Source organism: Bos taurus, chromosome 13 (genome assembly GCF_002263795.3).
Source record: "Bos taurus isolate L1 Dominette 01449 registration number 42190680 breed Hereford chromosome 13, ARS-UCD2.0, whole genome shotgun sequence".
In the NCBI taxonomy this organism is placed as follows: Eukaryota; Metazoa; Chordata; class Mammalia; order Artiodactyla; family Bovidae; genus Bos; species Bos taurus.
The window spans coordinates 76,970,184-76,983,706 of NC_037340.1; the positions used below are offsets into that span (position 1 = coordinate 76,970,184).

At 50.5% G+C, this 13,523-nt stretch overlaps 1 protein-coding gene and 1 long non-coding RNA gene across 3 annotated transcripts in view; one reads left to right on the forward strand and one right to left on the reverse strand.

The window, feature by feature from the left end:
* PREX1 (phosphatidylinositol-3,4,5-trisphosphate dependent Rac exchange factor 1) overlaps nucleotides 1–13,523 on the reverse strand; it is a 181,152-nt gene that overhangs the window by 129,570 nt on the left and 38,059 nt on the right. The gene's annotated exons all lie outside the window — the stretch shown is intronic.
* On the forward strand, nucleotides 181–6,015 carry LOC132346982 (uncharacterized). Its single transcript, XR_009497030.1, has 2 exons — nucleotides 181–1,152; nucleotides 5,495–6,015. It is a non-coding gene; the product is annotated as an uncharacterized lncRNA (long non-coding RNA).

The window sequence follows — 13,523 nt, forward strand, 5'->3', positions numbered from 1 at the left end:
AAACCAAGGAGGGGATGCGCCCGCCCTCGGAGAGCTGATGCAGGAGGCACCGGCAATAAACAAACAGGACACCGGCTGGGCCAACCCCGAACAAACTTTCTGGCCAACCCACCACTAAGTGTTCTGAAGAAAACTCCGCTGTAACGGGAGATAGGAAGCTGGAGGGGGTGGGGTGCGGGGGCTGGGATTGAGACCCTGAGGAGATGAGGGAATGAGCCGGGGGACAGCAGGGGAGAGCACAGCGCCTCACAGCAAGTGCAAAGGCCCTGGGGCCAGGGGCCTGCTTGCTGTGTCTGTGGAACAGCCAGGCAACCCCATGCGGCCGGAGCAGAGCCAGCAGCTAAGCAGAAGGACCAGGCAAGGTGACCCAGGCAGCGATGGGTCACCAACTCGGGCAGAAAGGCACACGGGTGCCTGACCACACAGGCCGAGGAGACGGACCGTGTTCTAAGCATGAAGGGCGAGGCCCTGAGCAAGAAGGTCACTCAGCACCGTGGACCAGCAGGGGAAGGACCCTAGTCCTCAGGGCTGCAGGGTCAGTGCGGCCCCAGCTCCCCAGGACAGGGTAGAGGACGCCAGGGCCCCCTTGGGGCCTTCCCCTCCCCTCCACAAGCTTCATTTGTCCCCATCTGTGAAACAGATATGAGCTCTGCCCAGCTGCCTAAGGGGGTCCAACGAGGAGCACGCTGACACACTGCAGCTGGAGGCTGGGGTACCCCAGACCCCAGCCTCACGTTTCTTCAGACCCCTTTGCCCCCGAGAACGAACCTCCCAGGTTCTAGTGAAACACAAACGCTAGGCTCCCAGGGACCCGACCCCCCTCAGACAGCCTGAAACAGGCTCTCTGAGAGCTAAGGTGTCCAAGGAGGTGGTGCCTGGCAACCAGACGCCTGCCTAGCAACTGTGAGCTGGGATGGCAGCCAGACTCCATGGCAACCAGCAGCTGGGGCCCGGGGCTGGGCACTGCTTCGGAGGGAGAGTCAATGGGGAAGGGAGGGTTCCCAGGCTCCCCTCTAAAGCAGCGTGACTCACGGGCCCTCAGAAAAGCCAGCGGGCACCGCTTGCAGGACTGGAGGCCCAGGCTTCGCTCCCTTGCCTAGCACTGGGTCTCTTGAGTGGTTCACTCTGCTTCTCTCCAGAAGGAAGACCAATGTGAGAACTCAACATTAATAAATACCAATAAGAACAGCAAGAACAGCACAAATAAGAACAAGCATTTATATGGAGCATCGCCTACGTGCCAGGCTCCAGCCTATGTTTTTTTTTTATTATTTATTTATTTGGCCGCACCGGGTCTTAGTCGCGTGGGATCTTCCATCTTCATTGTAGCATGTAGGATCTTTAGTTGCAGCATCTGGGATCTAGTTTCCCGACAAGCGAGGGAACCCGGGCCCCCTGCATTGGGAGTGTGGAACTTTAGCCGCTGGACTAGCAGGGAAGTCCCCAGGCTATGTACTTTATATGCCACTATCTCATGTAATTCTCCTGAGGCAGGTGGTATTCCAATTAATCCCATTTCACAGGTGAGAAAACTGAGGTGCTGAGAGCGCGAACACCACATTCAGCAAGGGGCAGAATCAGAGAGGCTGACCTCACGCCAGGCCTCTCACCCACGCCACCATCCCGTCTCTGGTGTGTAAGGGCCCAGGGTTCTTCTCTCACCCGCTGGTCCGGTCAGCAACTTCTACAGCATTAATAATGACATAATAATAGTTGCTAATGCTTATTGAGCGTGCTGTACGAGACACGCACTCTTCCAAACACTCAACTGCACTGGCTTCACCCTCACAACCTTGCAAGGCAGCCGTCTAGGAAGAGCGCTTTTTGCAGAGGGAGGCCGAGGGAGGCAAAGAACGTGCCTGAGAAGGTTCACTAGGAAGCTGTGAGACTGCAGCAAAAATGCAGGTTTTCTGGCAGCAAAACCACCGCATGACACGAGGCAATTCACAGGTGTTTGATGATCATGACCTGGGTCTGACTCTGGAAAAGCCTCCAAGTCCCGAGCTCTCCGACTCTCCAAACTCCAGCCTGAGGCCCCGGGGCCCAAGCCACACACCACCATTATACTTTCAGTGGACTTCAACCTCAGGCACACACACAGAAGGCTGCTAACCCCAGTGTCCCTCGGGGCTGGCCACCAGGCTGGATATTCATCCCCCTCCTGCCACCCAGAATTATCTACAGATTGATCCTAGGAGGAAATGAACGGCCTCATAAGGTCACATTACAAACATCTGAGTGCAAACCCTGACACCAGAGGCAGAGCTGGAGAGGAGCTGAGAACCTGAGATGCTCATAAGGTCTCTGCCCTCAGCCACCAGGTAGCCAGTAGCACCTGCAGTGACTCTGATATAACATAGGCTTGAGGTCACAGCAAAGCCAAGCTGTGACAGCCTGGGGCCAGTAGCCTTACCTACTGAGACTCAGTTTCCACATCTGTAAAATGGGCATCATGAGAGCAATGCCCTATAGCAGCAAAGAACTGAAAAAAGACCACAGATAAAGGCCTTAGAACAGCACCAAAGACAAAGCTCCAAGTGGAACTTCTACTGCTCCATCATGATCATCATCAGGATGATCAGTAGGTGAGATCCCACAGCCAGAGGTGCCCAAGGAGTCTACACCAGAGACTACAAATACCAATGCCTACAGAAGCCAGGCCGGGAGCACGCTCAGTGAAGCTGGCGAGGTGCAGGACAAAAGGGAGACAGGTGGACTGTGGCAAACTGGACTGCAGATGTTCATCTAAAGCGGTGGCCACTACGTTGCTCCAATCAGCTGTCACCAGGCAGAAATAGAGCCAGAGCGCTCTGTTTTCCAAGAGAAATTGGAAATCTAGACATTTATAACAATTTTTCCAACTTTTAAAACTCTGTGCTAGCTAAATCTAAAATGGACATGGAAAGGGAAAGAAACTAGCATAGCCAACACAATTTTAGAAAAGAACAATATTGGAGGGCTCACAGTATCTAATTTTTTTTTCATCTTTTTGCTGCACCAAGGAGCATGTGGAACCCCAGTTCCCCAACCAGGGATTGAACCCGGGCCCCCTGCATTGGCAGCACGAAGTCTTAACTACTAGACCGCCAGGGAAGTCCCTGCACTATCTAATTTTGAGAGTTATGATAAAGTTACAGTCATCAAGAACATACGGTACTGGTGGAAAGGTCAGACACACAGATCAAAGGAACAGAACAGAGTCCAAAAACAGACCCACACAAATAAAGCCATTTGATTTTTGACAAATGTGCAAAGGCAATTCAATGCAGAAGGGATGGTCTTTTTAACAGATGGTGCTGGGATAACTGACATCATATGCAAATTAATGAATCTCAACCTAAACTACACACTTTGTAGGGAAGTTATCTCAAAACGGATCATAAACACATGACTCAGAAGACAGGGGAGAGAATCTTCGTGCCCCAAGGTCAAGCAAAAAGTTCTCAGACGTGACATTAAAGGCAAGATCCACAAAAGAAAATAAGGGATACATTAAAATTTAAAATGTTGGCTATGCCAAAGATACTGTTCAGGGAATGAAAAAACAAGCTACAGACTAGCAGAAAATATTTGCAAATGACAAGTCTGACAGAAGATCCCTATGCAGACTATAACTCTAAATTCTACAGCAAGAAAACAAACAAATCAATCAGCAACAGCAGATATAAGACCTGAACATTCACATCCCCCAAAGAGGATATGTGGATGGTAAAAACGCACAGGAAAAGAGGCTCCACGTCATTAGCCATTAAGGACATGCAGACGAAAACTGCAATGAGATCCTACTATCTTCTATTGGAATGGCTTTTTTAAAAACCTGACAATACCAAGTGCTGACGAGGATGTAAAAACCACAGGGTCTCTCAGACACTGCCGGTGGGAACGCCAAACAGCACAGCAACTTTGGGAAACAGCTCAGCAACTTCTCACAAAGTTAAACACCCACTTACCATATGGGCCCACTCCTGGGCACTCGTCCTAGAGAAATGAAGACTTACATTCACACCAAAACCTGTACACAAATGTTTATAACAGCTCTATTTATAAACGCCAAAAACTGGAAACAATATGCCCTTCAACAGGTGAACGGATAAGCAAACCGTGGAACATCCAACCAACGGAAGAAGACGCAGCGATGACGCAGCGATGAAAAGGAACAAACTGGATACACCCAGCACCGTGGGTGGAGCCCAGAGGCCTCATGTTAAATGAAAGAAGCCCGTCTCAAAACGCTGCATGCTGGTGATTCCTGGAATCTATACATCCTGGAACTGACAAAACTGTAGGGACAGAACCCAAAACTACAGGGACTAAAACAGACTGGTTTTCAAGGGCTACAGGTTGGGAAGGGCATGACCCAGGGAGGGCAGGACCTCTGAGGGTGGGGGGCAATGAATGACGATATTTTAAAATTAAACCTTTAAAACTCTTGCATTGGGTATCAATACAAACTTGGAGTTATTTTCTTTTTTTTAATTTAAATTTATTTATTTTAATTGGAGGCTAATTACTTTACAATCTTTAATGTACAGTTGCCCCTCCATATCCACAGGTTCCGTATCTGGAGATTCAACCAACTATGGATCAAAAATATTCCCTCAAAATTCCAGAAAAATCTAAAAAGCAAAACTTGAATTTGCCAAGTATCGATAACTATTTACATAGCATTACATTGTAATAGGTATTATAAGTAACCTGAGTGAGTGAGTGAGTGAGTGAAAGTCACTCAGTAGTGTGTTTGCGACCCCATGGACTGACTATACAGTCCATGGACTCCTCCAGGCCAGAATACTGGAGTTGGGTAGCCTTTCCCTTCTCCAGGGGATCTTCCCAACTCAGGGATTGAACGCAGGTCTCCCGCATTGCAGGTAGATTCTTTACCAGCTGAGCCACAAGGGAAGCCCATAAGTAACCTAGAAATGATTTAAAGTATATAGGAGCATTTGCATAGGTTACACACAAATACTATGACGTTTCATATAAGGGACTTGAGCATCCTCAGATTTTGGTATCTGTGGGCATCCTGGAGTCACTGCCCCATGGATACAAGGAATGATCATATACAGGTAGAATGCTATGCAAATATAGATGTGTGTGCAGGTGTGAATAGCACATACACATGTATTTCCCAGCTCTATCCACCAAGAGGGCCCAGAAGCAGTGACAAGCAGTCACAGCAGCAACAAGTTCACCTCACCCCTAGACCTAGGTTTCTAAATACTACCTTCCAATAAAAAGAACCAGAGCTCCTTGGATAGTAGTTAATTCCAGGGCTAAGACAGAGGAAAGACAAGATGAGGCTGGAAAAATCACACAGTCCCCTGGACAACTCTGCAACTTCTCCAGAACAAAGACACTCCTCCAGGGTCCACTCATTATCCAAGTCCTCCCAGGGAGAAAGACCATCCTGTCTGCAAAATATTCCAAACAAGCTGACCACTTCTAAAATTATCCCCCAAACACCCTACCTAACCTCCTTTCTGTATCTTTCCAGCTCCTGCTCTCCTGGATATACCACAGTCAAAATACGGGGCAAAGTGAAAGCAAATCAGTTGCAAAGTGAAACTGCAAGCCTTGCAAAAGATGCTGTATTTCATGACATCGACGAAAGTGATGCTGGCAAACAGCAAGCAGCTAATGCGGGACAAAGCTATAAACACATAAGGACCTGGCAGGTAGGCCGCTTCACACAGAAAGGAAGAAGACAAGACAGAGTTCCAGGAGATGATGGAACCATCAAAGGGAGGTAGGCGTGAGCACTGAAAACCAGCTCTAAAGTTTTTGCAGAATGACTCAATCATCATACTCTTTATCATCATGCTGTAAAGGGCAACTTTATGTGAAATGACATCACAGCATGCAATCACTTAATTTTATCAGAAAATGTATGCATCCCCCAGTGGAAAAAAAAAATCAACACTAGGTTCACTCTTTACTGATCGAAGAATGCATGACAAATTGCTCCTGCATCCTAAATCCTATATCCTAATTAATGAAAAGATACAATTCAACTTATTTTTAGGATATCTGGTTTTCTGTTCCACAAGGTAAAGTCCTCATCCAGTCCCTCCCTCCACTCCCAATACTGTCCTGTTAGGGTCCATTTCCAACGGATTCACGGTCCGCTTTCTGGTACCAATCCGAGGCAGTGAGGTCGTTCTAGATCTGCAGATTGCCGAGCCCCACAGGACATAAAGGTCTCCCCGCCTTCCTGGAGAAACCTCATCACTTGGGGCAAGAAACTGATTGGCCCACAGGAACCGAAAACCCACCAGAAGAGAAAGTCCAGTGGACCTCTGGGTGTGTGGCCTCGGGTGACAAGTATCTAGCACCTCTCCTGAACCCACCTGACCCCACAGCAGCCCCTTCCTGCCCTGGGCAGAAAGAGGCTGTCAGCTCCCCTACCTTTAGCCACTGGGCCCAGCCTGGTGAAATTTGATAAGGCATGCCTTCAAATGGGTACCTCTCATTTTATGTAAATTTCATCTCAATAAGGTTTAGATATTTAATAAGAGTTGGTTTGCCTGTGCAGGGTACCACGTCTGGGGTCTCCTGTAACAGGAGAGCTGGAGGGCAGCAGGCAGCCCAGCCCCTACCAGGTACAGGTGAGGGCCAGCAGTGCCAGGGAGCACCCTTCAGGCTCAGTCATCAACCTATGGAGGTGCAAAGAGAACAGGCTTACGGACACAGGGGCTGGGGGAGGAAGGAGAGGGTGGGACGAATGGAGAGAGTTACATGGACACATATACTCGACCACACGTAAAACTGAGAGCTAATGGGAATTTGCTGTATGCTCAGGGAACTCAAACCGCGGCTCTGTAACAACCTAGGGGGTGGGACGGGGTGGGAGGGAGGTTCAAGAGGGAGGAGACATATGTATACCTATGGCTGATTTATGCCAATAGATGGCAGAAACCAACACAATACTTTAAAACAATTATCCTCCAATTAAAAGGAAATAACATTTTTTAAAAGGACTCAGTCATCAAAAATGTAAAGGATGCTAAGAGCCACTGGTGCCCCACCGCTGTTCACTATGTCCCAAGAAGCTGGCTTTGGGGCACCACCCCTGGTGGTGCTCAGGCTTAGCTGCAGCCACTGAGCCTCCCAGGGCTCCCAAAACCCCTTCCAGGAGGCCCGGCACAAGAGCACCACCCAGCCAGTAAGAAGCTCGGGTATCACTGCTGAGACGCAAACTCTGGGGCCCCTCCTCTCACCCCGTAGAAGTGACCCCTAGTCCCTGGGCAGCAGCAAGGACTCATCGCCACTGGCTAGCCTCTCTGGGCTTTTAAGGTCAGCTTTCAAGACTTCACCTCCCCCGATAATCAGGCCCCAGGCAGTGGCCTCTCTTCTTTCCCCCTTTAAGCCTTTTCACCTCTGAGGTTTTAGATCCCCCAAGGCCCCAGCAGGAGAAAGAAAACTGAGCTCATTTCCCCAAATTCAGTCCACAAATATTTACCAGCCCCCTACCACGGGGCCAGGCAATGGAGGTACAGGATCGAGAGAAACCCAGAGCCTGACTTCTAGTAAAAGGAGACACGTGGTCAGCCAGACATACATCCCCAGGGACCCAGAGGAGCGATGTTAAGAGGAAGGAGAAAGCAGGGGAAGGCGGGACTTCTCAGACAGGTGGGTGGGGAGGGTCTCTGTGGAGGGTATTAGAGGGGAGAGAGGCCTACTGGGGTTGCGGTGGGGGGCGGGGGGGGGGGGGGCAGGTTCATTGGATCCTGGGAGAGGGTGTCCTGCAGCAGGAAGAGAGGGCTGCTCCAGAGGGATCTGGAGCACAGATATGGGGGGCGGGGGGCAGCGCCAGACCGAGGACCGGGGAAGGTTGGCGGGGAGGGGAACACCACTAGGCACACCCAGGAATCGAGGTTTGTACCAAGTTTCCTGGGAAAGGGACCCAGTGCCTCGTTGGAAGAGGGGAGGGCGGATGGGGAGACACCCTCACAGGAAAATGAGCAGCAACTACCAAAATCAAAAATGCATATGTGTCCTCAGAAGAAGCAAACCAAGCCCCTTCTGGAATCAATCCTGCAGAGACAGCAGCACCTGTGACCTATGACATTCCGTGCAAAGGGGGCAGAGAGCCAAGTGGTGAAGAGCACGGATTCTGAAGGCAGAGTGTGGGGGAGATGGGAGTGGGGAGGGAAAGCGGAGAAGAAAGAGAGAAAGGGGTGAGGGAGGGGTGGGAAGGGCCCGAGGTCGCTGGGATGGGTCAGAGCATCTCTGGCCAATGACCCATGACCCTCCCAGCCCCACTTCCCACCCCACACTCCGAGAACCTCTCAGAAGCCCCCCTGAGCACCGCAAGCTGATGACCCTCTGGGGACTCACTCCTTGGTGGCCGGCAAGTCTAGCAAAGCTGGGCGGAAAGCCATTCGGGACTCCTCCCTTCCCCACCCTGGTGGGTGGGCAGTGCCTCAAAAAGGAGAAAGAGAATTCCTTTAACCCCGGAGACTGACACCTGCCTCGACTTGAGTCACCTCTGCATACACCATTCTCACAGTCAGGGGGAAATTGATCCCAACTCTCCAATGAGTTCTATTAAAAGGCATCAAAAAGGTCCTTTATTTAAAAAAAAAAAAAAAAAAGGCTGACTTCAAAACATCACATGTATTAATAATAAGTGTTTGACGGAGCAACAGATGCCTGAATGCCCGTTGGCAGTAGAGCCTCCGGTCAACCAGGGTCCACGAGAGACTCTTTCAAAGACCAGAGCACTTTTCTAGCTCATTTCCTCTTTATGCTACTCACAACATTATAGATTTATATAAAGGTTTTTTAAAAACCCTCTTGCAAAAAAGAAAAACTCATTTTTACAAGGAATTCTATAAGCAGATCTGGAGGGTAGGAGAAAGACTAAGAAAAACCCTATAGAAGGCTGGTTGCAAAATGTTTTTAAAAAGGGAAAAAAAAAAATTTAACATAGAAATACCCAATGAAACATTTTCAAAGTCTAATTTTGAAGAATGATCAAAACACTTTTTTCCCCCCAAACATCCCAAATTACAAGTGGCCACCAGATGCTGGGGTCTGGAAATATGACTGTGGTTTGTTTTATTTTCTTTGTCTTTAAGAAACCTAAAAGTTAGGGAAGTCACAAATACCCAGGAAAAGGAAAAACTCGGAAAACTGCCGATGTGGTGACTAAACCTAACGTGCGGACTGCCAGAAGCTTCACAGTGAACGCACCCAGACCCAAACCTCTAACGCTGAGAGGGGACCACAGAGAGGTCACGCGCAAACCCAAATGTAACATGCAATTCACTCGACGTGTTTAAAGGGCCCATGGGAAGTGTTTCGTAAGTGGAGAGGTTTTTACTGGTGAGTCCACATCCACCATAGAACCCTGCCCTCCACCACCCGAGGACCAGGCAGGCAGTGTCCTAGAGCCTTCTGCAGGATGCAGGGCAGATGTTTGAGGATATGATGTAACCTGGGTGAAGTGAATTCATGCAAGAATGAGTCATGAAAGCAGCCCTCAAATGTCCTTCAGAAATCTCAGTTGCGGAACGCTGGGCTCAGACCCAAAGACCCACCCACTGCCACCTCACACAGGACTCTCCCCTCTTTCAAATAAGTTCTGCAGGCACCTCACCTTTTGCCATCAGCTTTTGTTTCCCCTTTTTGTAGTAAAGCACCCTAATGCAGCTTGAGGAGTGTCACACATAACCTCCACCTGAGCCACACAGGACACAAGAATGAAGGTAACAGAAAGGGCAGCGGAACAGAGACACACGTTGAGCACCTAGATCAAACCATACCTGAAGCTGATCTCCCAGCTGCACGAGCTACATTTAATCTCTTGTTTAAATCAGTTTGGTTTGGGTTTTCAGTCACTTACACAGAAAGTCCACTATCAAAGATTAAATAAAACCCTGACCCTAACTAGGAACTCAGAAGTCCAGCTATGAGCACTCCTTCCAAATAACCACCAATTCAGAATGAAATAAGTCCTTCAGGTGTCACCTCAGTGAAATCTGGCAACCACTTCCTCCATGTCTTCGTCCACCTTCGTTGCCAGGACAACATGCTGAGCCTCAGGCCCTGACCCAGGTCCTCACCACAGTGCTTCTCTGGAAGAGGAGGGGGAAGGGGAAGGAAGCCGGGGGAGGAGGCAGAGGGAAGGTGAAGGAGGGGAGGAGGGGAGTGGGTGAAGAGGTGGGTATCAGCAGGAAGCTCTTCCTGAGAGTTCAGGATGAGCTGAGCAGGCAGGGCACACGGCATAAGCACTTTGATGCCTGATCCCATTTAATCCTCACTAAACCCTCAGAATTGATGCTTTTGAACTGTGGTGTTGGAGAAGATGCTTGAGAGTCCCTTGGACTGCAAGGAGATCCAACCAGTCCATTCTGAAGGAGATCAGCCCTGGGATTTCTTTGGAAGGAATGATGCTAAAGCTGAAACTCCAGTACTTTGGCCACCTCATGCGAAGAGTTGACTCATTGGAAAAGACTCTGATGCTGGGAGAGATTGGGGGCAGGAGGAGAAGCGGATGACAGAGGATGAGATGGCTGCATGGCATCACTGACTCGATGGACGTGAGTCTGGGTGAACTCTGGGAGTTGGTGATGGACAGGGAGGCCTGGCGTGCTGCGATTCATGGGGTCACAGAGTCAGCCACAACTGAGCGACTGAACTGAACTGAACTGAAACCCTCAGGGGTCCGCACTGGTATCACCCTCGTGCTCCAGATAAGGAAACCAAGCTGCAGAGGGCTAAGTCCCTTGCCAGGGCCACACAGCCTGTCCATGGCAGGCCCAGGCTCCGGCCAGTCCCCCCGCCCCAGCCACCCACAACGCTGAGCTGTCCACTGCCAGGAACTGCCCACCTCTCCCCTTTCCCAGACTCCAGCCCTCAACAACTCAGGGCTCCTCTGCGCTTGCACTCTGTCCTTACCACTTTCTTCTCTGCTGTCCAGTCAAGCAGCCTGAGCCTCTCTGAGCCTTGAATCAGATCACGTCCCTACTCCATTCTCAGGGTAGCTTCCACCCCGCTGAGAATCAAGCCCAACATTCTCACCAAGCCACCCCAGACCTCACTCCTCGCAAGCTGCTCCAGCCATCCCAGCCTTCACCATACCAGCATGACCGCCCCCTCCCCCAGGGCCTTTGCACTTACCATTCCCCCGGATGCTACCATGGCTAACACTTAGAGCCCTCTGTTCAAACATCAGCACCTCTCTGAAGCCATTCCCACTCAGCCTACTTCACTCCCACCCCAGCTCCATCTCTGTCTTATTTTTCTCACTAGCACTTATCGCTAGCTGATACTCTGTGTATTCATTTGTTTATTTGTTCACTGTCTATATGCCCACCCAAACGCAAGCTCCGTGAGGGTGAGGACTCTCAGCCTTGTTCACTATCACAGCACCTGGAGACCACAGTACCTAGGCTGAGGGGCAGGCCTGTGAGTGAAAGAATGCAAGCGTGCATGCTGTGGGTGTAGGATGCCAACGACACAGCAAAACAGATCTTAAGTGCTTGACGTGTGTCTGCTGGGCTTCTGAGGTGGCTCAGTGGCAAAGAATCTACCAGCAGGAGATGCAGGAGGCGGGGTTCAATCCCTGAGTCAAGAAGATCTCCTGAAGGAGGGCATAGCAACCCACTCCAGTATTCTTGCCTGGAGAATCCCATGGACAGAGAAGCCTGGCGGGCTATAGTCCATTTAGCCGCAGAGAGTCGGACACGACTTAGCAACTAAACACCAGCAACAACAGTAAGAAAGGGAATCTTACTATTTTTAGGATGGGTAGTGAATCCACTCTAGGATCAGGACAGGAAAACAAAACAAAATCTCACCACTTCACCCTTTCAGACACAGCCTGACGACCCACTGGGCTCCCCAGAAATTTTTCCAGGAACCAAAGAGAAAAGATGGGAACAAAGGGCTCCACACCCCACAGGCTTGAAGGGAAATGGAGGGCAGTAGGCAGCAAGGTAATTCGAGAAGTTGAAGAGGGAAAAAGCAAAAACCATGAGCTAGGTGGGGAGAAGGGAAGGCTAAATTCAGTAGCCCAGGCTGCCTCTCCTGATAGTTAAAATTCTGTTGTGTTAATTCTGAGTGCTTCAGCTTTCCTTCGCCTCCAAGGAGCTCTTGACTAAATTAGTGCCTGCAATATGCCACGGAGAAGAAAGGGAAGGTGAGGAGAGGCAGAAAAAGGCGCAGGGATGGCTGGACGTGCCACACCTGTGCTGAACATCAGGAGAATGAAAGGCAGACCCCAGAGCCTTCTCTCCAGGCCACAGCCAGCAGGCTCAGACCCACGGCCCACAGCTAGGCACTCAGCACCCCTACCCCGCTCCCTGCCACACCCTGACCTCGGGAGCAGGAACCTTCCTCCGTCCACCCAACCCTGTCCCACCCGCCCCATCAGCTCCCACCACCCCCCATCAGTTCAAACACCACTGGCTGCTCAGGGGGCCGCGTTCACTGAGAACCTGAGCGTGAGTTTATTTCTGGGAGCATGCTGGGGAGAGGGCGAGCGCACACACACATAAGGTACACGCGCTATTAACGCATGGGGGTGCATGTGCAGAAAATAGCATCCCCGCTGGCTGGCTCAGACCCGCGCGCGCACACACACACACAAATGCTAATGTCACTCCTGCAGCAAACACGCAGAGACACGCGTGAGGAAACAGTCCCCCTCGTGCTGCTTCTGCTGGATGGCGGAGCCCTGGTGGTTACCACGTCTGTCTGCATGTCTGTCTGTGTCCGTTTGTGTGTAATAGTAACAATAGCTGATGCTATGGGTTCCTACCATGAGTCAGGTGCTGCTCTACTTGCTACATCCACCCCAGGATGGAGGTACTATTATAATGTTACCTCTACTTGACAGATAAGGAAAATGAAACACGAATGTCGGGTCTCTTGTCTCAGGGTCACACTGCTAGTGAGTGGCAGAGCTGGAACCCAGGGAGTCCAGCTCCCAAGCCTGCACTCACGTCACCACTTTATGCTGCTGTGACTAGCCAGGCTCCGGGGGCACACTGACCACCATTCACATATTCAGTCCAGAAATAACGGATGAGCTCCACTGTGCAGATGTACAGATTAGAAAGTGGAAGCACCAAGAGGTTCAACAACTTGCCCAAGGTCACAGCTGGGAAGGGGCAGGGCTGGAGTTTGAACCAGGGATGGCCTCTAGATCTCAGACCCTGATGCGCCAAGCGGCTTCCAGCTGTAGGAAGATAGTTAATGCCCGAAGTCAAAGACAGGAGCTGTAGATTCTGAATATAAGGGAATCATACAATACTTGGGAGAAGGCAATGACAACCCACTCCAGTGCTCTTGCCTGGAAAAGCCCATGGACGGAGGAACCTGGTAGGCTGCAGTCCGTGGGGTCGCGAAGAGTCAGACTCGACTGAGCGACTTCACTTTCACTGTTCACGTTCATGCATTGGAGAAGGAAATGGCAACCCACTCCAGTGTTCTTGCCTGGAGAATCCCAGGGACGGCGGAGCCTAGTGGGCTGCCATCTATGGGATCACACAGATTTGGACACGACTGAAGTGATG